This window comes from Vicia villosa, linkage group LG4, assembly GCF_029867415.1.
Source record: "Vicia villosa cultivar HV-30 ecotype Madison, WI linkage group LG4, Vvil1.0, whole genome shotgun sequence".
NCBI classification, from domain to species: domain Eukaryota; kingdom Viridiplantae; phylum Streptophyta; class Magnoliopsida; order Fabales; family Fabaceae; genus Vicia; species Vicia villosa.
The window spans coordinates 196,585,314-196,591,879 of record NC_081183.1 but is presented as its reverse complement, the minus strand read 5'-3'; positions in this window follow the sequence as shown (position 1 = coordinate 196,591,879).

The following is a 6,566-nucleotide window of genomic DNA, read 5'->3' as shown; positions in this document are numbered from 1 at the left end:
ATTGTCTTAGTGACGGGTAAAATTTCTATGTGGATGTCTTAGTGACGGGTGATTATATTCTAATCATATAGTGCTAAGAGAATGCCCTGTTGTATTTTTGGTTTTAGAATTTTTAATCGATTGTTTTATGTTTTTGGGATACAAGTGTAGTGTAAATGTTTTTGGGATACAAGTGTAGTATAAAGGGTTATCATTCTCTATTTTGAATTGTGTAGATATATGTCTTTAGAGAATATTTCGATGTGTTACTTTTATTGTTTAATTTTAAAAGATTTGGTACTATTATATTTAATCAATATTTTGATAAATAAATGGTATATTCATATTTTTATGATTTTTAATTCTTTGCTTAGTTTTATCTTTTATGGTTGTGGATTATAGAAGTTGACCTCCTCACAACCAACATTTTAGATGCAAATGTGGAGTTTCAAGATTGGTTGATCTTTTGTTTTTTGTACGATCGCATGAAAGAAGGGGTTTTCTTAAGAAATAAAAAGAGAAGAGAAATATTTTTGTAGTAATATATAATCTATCACATTTTATTTTAAGTTTATTTATTTATCATCCTTCGACTAAATTAGAAATGTGAGTGTTTTTCGCTTAAGAATTTGATTTGTCATTGAGTTTCGTTTATTTAAAATCTTTTACTTCTGTTTAAACAAGTTTATTTTAATATTTTCTAAGTAATGTCTTGGATCGAAATCCGATGCGATACAACATGAGAGAGATCAAATACAAAAGTCTCCGTATAAAATTGTTAACTTGGGTAAGTATCTTTATTTGTCAATAAAAGTTATTAACATTTTAGACTTATATTTGTTGACTTACATTTACTATTTATACCATACCTGGTTTCTTTAAACCAACCTACATTCTAACACTACCAAATAGAAATTTGCGTTGGCTAATGGACAAACATTAATGTGGGTAAAAAATTATTTCTGTAGACATGTGGAGGAGGGTACTTGACGAGAGTCAGGGTTGAGGTCACATGAAAATAAACCTTGTTGAGTCAATAAACTAACTCTTTAAAGGCACTCTTAATATACCCATCACAATATTGGTGAGAACGACCTACTAAAGGCTAGGATCGCTATTAGCTGATAGGGGATCAAAACGGAGTGCATTGTTAGAATTTATCCAAATATTCATAAAAAATTGATCCCGTGAAAGAGGAAAGTTTCAAATATAAAAGGCATTAGGTAACAATATTTGAACGTCAAAATTACAGTTTCAATGCCCAGGAGACGATGGACCGTGATGGGGGAGACCTATGGAACATACAAGGTCTACCTGGGAAGTGGTTGGTGTGACTGTAGAAAATTTCAAGCATTTTGTGTTCCTTACTCATATGTTAGTGCATTATGTTCCAGTGTGCGTCACAACATTATTGTTTATTTTCGAATGTTTACAAGGTCCTAATCCTATTTGGGGTTTTCAACAAAAGTTTTCTAGGGCTGCAAAACATGAAATATTGGCTTGTTTATGAAGCAAATGCAATTTTCCATATTCCAAAATGCGTATGAATAAGAAAGGTCATCCAAACAGAACGCACATTAGAACTGAAATGAAAACTGCAGATAAATTGGATAGAAAATGTGAATTGTGTCATCTTACGATTCACATTCCAAAGCGGTGTCCCAATGTTAAAACAAGATCTAATAACATAATTATTTCGTTGTTAAATATCATTTTTAGATTACTTGAAAGCTTTATATTATATAAGTATCAATTTTCAATTATAACAAAATAATGCAACAATACAACAACGAAACAAACAACAAATCAAAAATCATAACACTGCAAAATAATCTAATAGCAATAAACAACTAAACAATTTTATCTCCCCCACTTATATTGGTCCTCAACATATATCTAACATCCAAGTTATTTTTAATTGGCCACAAACAATATTAGATATCGTCATTATCATCCAAAATTGATATGTATGGAACAAGTCTTTTTATTCTTCTCATCTTCACTACAAGAAAAGTGTGATATAGCCACCTAATTTTGCGACGTGATTATCACGTGGCTCAAAAAAGTGAGTTGCGACGTGATAATCATGTCACTATAAGTTTTTAATATTAAAAAACTAAAACCAACGTTGGCACATGGGGTGTCAGAAATATTATTTTAAAAAAATATTTGCGAAGTGAAAAACACGTCGCAAACACTAAATAAAATAAAAGAAATTCAAAACAGGTAAAGTAGACTGACAAAGGGGGGAATTTCAAAGGGGGGTATTTCAAATTTTCATTTTTTTTTGTTGCGGCGTGTATATCATGTCGCAAGCGCTTTTAGAATACCACGCCAAGTTATCTGTGCAGTCATGTGTGCAGTTGACTGACACATTTATTACTGTTAGGCTGTTGCGACGTGATTTTCACTTCGCAACCTAGACACGTGAAAATCACGTCGCTAAAATTAATATACCCATTCGCGTACAGCTCCTCTTCCCATAACCCCCATTTCTGTTTCAATCTTCATCTTCCCCCAAACCCTCTTCCTCTCCTCCCTCTTCAACACTCCTCCCTCTTCAATCCACAATTTTCAGTCTCAAATTTTGCATACAATCCCCCATTTCCAAGTATGCAATCAATCTTCACTTGTTCTTGTCCATTTTTTTTTATAAATTTTTTGCTAATAATTTGATTTTGATTTAATATGTGTAGGTGAAGAATTTTTGATTTTGATTCAACTATAAGAGCTCACTAAATATTGTTCAAGTTCATTGAGGTATTTTTTTTGAATTTTATTTATCTAATTTTTCAGATTTTTTGATGTGATTATATATATATATATATATATATATATATATATATATATATATATATATATATATATATATATATATATATATATATATATATATGTTATAGATTAATTTGATATATAATTTATTTTTTGATGTGATTATATGTTATAGTATGTATTATTTATATGTTATAGTATGTATTATTTATAGTATGTATTATTTATTTTGTAATGTGATTATAGGTTAATTTGATATATAATTTATTTTTTGATATATAGTTATTTTTATATGTGATTATTAGTTAATTTAGCTAATTAGAAACATATATAGATTTAATAAAAATAGATTTTATGTTATAATTTTTAGAATGTATAAATATAATTTATAAGAATAGATTTTAATAAAAATAGATTTTTATATGTGATCATAGCACTTTTCAGCAACTTCTTGATTAATTTTTCAACATAATTATAAATTCATTTTGCTGACAAAGATGATTGATTAACCAGAGGAGGATATGAGTGATGATAAGAAGAAGAACTATTATTTATAAGAATAATTGATAGAAAAGAGATTGATAAAGTGATCGTGTATGATACAATGTATTGTATAGTTTTAATGTATTTTTGACTTTAATGTATTTTTGACCTTTTAACTTAATTTAAGGTTTTATTTTAGTCTTTTATTTAATAAACCTTACATATTAATCAAATCATTCTTAGTCAAGTTGATTTTTTCGGTTAAATTTTATAAAAAAACATTAAGTTGTGGTTGTGATAAGGTGAGAATTTAAATAGATTTTATGTTATAATTTTTAGAATGTATATATATATATATATATATATATATATATATATATATATATATATATATATATATATATATATATATATATATATATATATATATATATATATATATATATATGGAGCATATCCGGTGAGAACTGATATCTTTTATGAGAAATGAGAACTATTGATATCAGCCATCAAATTTAATTAACGTTTAAGATTTATTAATTCCATATTAAGAGCACCTTACTGAATTTTTATCAATTAGGATCAATATTTAAAAATTCCATAAATAAAATATCTTTTCAAAAGAATATTATTATTTCTTTAATTATTAGAATATTATCAAAATAGAAAAAAAAATCGGAATTATAACAGTTAATATTTAAATGTTATCACAATAATTTTTATTTTTACTATAATTCTAACTCTATTTTAATTTGATCTATAATTTATTTTAAATGAAATAAATTATTTTACTTATAATATATTTTTTTATTCTTCATAATTGATTTTGATTTGTTCATTATTTAATTTTGAATAATAGTATGAATATAAAATTAAATTTATACTTAAGAATTCATAAACTTTTACTTTTCACATAATTATAAATATAACTTGTTATTAATTTGTCACTTATATTTTCATTTAACTAAAAAACTTAAGAATGTAAATTTATTACTGATATTTTGATTTGGATGATTTATTTATTTTTAAATTATTTTTTTTGCATGCTATACTATTCTAACCATTTTAAATATTTTTTTAAAAATCTATTATTTATATTTGTATTTGATTAAAAATATTGAAGAAAAAGAAATTTTTACTTATATTTTAATTTGGTTGATTTATTTATTTGAAAGTTCAAAATAATTTGTTCTTGCAAGTTATTATTGCGACTATTTTAAATTAAAACATATTATTGATTTATCGGATATATTTTAATTTGATTAAAAGTTTTAAGAATGTAAAATTATTAGATATATATAGATTTGGTTGATTTATTAACTTGCAAGCTTGGTAATTTTTATTTTTTTTAAAATTTCAACGATCATCTCCATTTAAAATAAATTATACTTATGTTAAAATTTTAATAATTAAAGCAAGTAAAAAAATTTGGGAATAATATCTTTTTATTAAAAATTTAAATACTAAGCAAACTAGATAAAAAGACAATAATATTCTATTTGTATGGAATTAATAAATCTTATTAAGTGATAAATATGATTAAAATATTATTTATTCAATCATAAGATTAAAATATATTTACCACCAATGTTCTAATCTTATTTGATCAAATAATAGCACATTAGTAAAAAAAAATATTGTGATAACATTAAAATATTAAGTGTAATTCTGAAAAGAATTCTCTTATTTTGATAATATTTTAATAATTAAAGAATTAGAAATATTCTTTTGAAAAGATACTTTATTTATGGAATTTTTAAATATTGATCATAATTGATAAAAATTCAGTAAGGTGCTCTAAATATAGAATCAATAAATCTTAAACGTTAATTAAATCTGATGGCTGATATCAATAGTTTTCATTTCTCATAAAAGATATCAGTTCTCACCGGATACGCTCCATATATATATATATATATATATATATATATATATATATATATATATATATATATATATATATATATATATATATATATATATATATATATATAAACAGAATATTAGGATGTTATTATAATTATAGAATATTAGGATGTTATAATTTTTAGAATGTTATAATTATAAATTTTATAAAAACGAAAATATTATATATAATATGTATTATTTTTATAGAATGTATATAATATTGTTAGAATGTTTTAGAATGTATATATTGGTAGAATGTATATATTGTTTAATTATTGTTACTAAAAAGAGAATGATTAGATATATGTGCAGTATGAAATATTATTTGTATTATCGTAGTTGGATGTACGATAGAGTAGAACCAGGAAGACGTGCACTTAAACCCAATTTTATAGAAGGAGTTAACGGGTTTATCACGTAGGCGTTTGCTCAAGAATGTTGTCGAAGCGAAGGAGGAGTTAGGTGTCCCTGTCTTAAATGTGAATGTAGACCTATAATTAGTGACCCAAATGAAGTGGTCAGGCATTTGTATAGAAGGGGTTTCATGGAAAATTATTGGGTTTGGACGTTTAATGGTGAAAAATTGCCGAGTAACGTACCAGAGACTAGCAGTACGCATGCTTCAAGTAGTCGTCCGTCAATGGAATATGAGGAAAGACCGCCTATTGAATATGAGGAAAACTTTAATCAGATCGGTGACATGGTTGAGGATGCTTTTGGTGTGAACGTGACCTATGATCAACCTGAAGATTGTGATGGGGAAGAGATGTCGAACGAAAAAGCGCAGAGATTTTATCAGTTGTTGAATGAGATGAATACGCCGTTGTTTGACGGTTCGTCTGACTCCAAGTTATCAAAGTGTGTGAGATTATTGGCCGCCAAGTCAAATTGGAATGTTCCTGATCAGTGTTTGGAATTCTTTGTAAAAATGATGTTGGACTCAACTGCAATGAAAGACAACTTACCTACAACATTTTATGAAACAAAGAAGTTGGTGTTGAAGTTGGGCTTAAGAGTAAGAAAGATTGATTGTTGCATTAATGGTTGTATGTTGTTTTATGACAATGAGTTTGGTACTCAAGATGGATTGTTGGAGGAATGCAAATTTTGTATTAGTCCAAGATATAAAGTTCGCAGTAGAGCCATTAACACTAATCAAGACCGTGTAGCAGAAAAGTCCATGTTTTATCTTCCGATAATTCCAAGGTTAAAAAGAATGTTTGCTTCAATGCACAGTGCAAGTCAAATGACATGGCATCATACAAACAAAACAAGTCCAGGCACTATGCGGCATCCATCTGATGGCGAGGCATGGAAACACTTTGATCGAATACATCCTGATTTTGCCGCAGAACCTAGAAATGTCAGGCTTGGATTATGCTCAGATGGTTTTGCTCCTTATGTTCAAGAGTCGGGAAGTG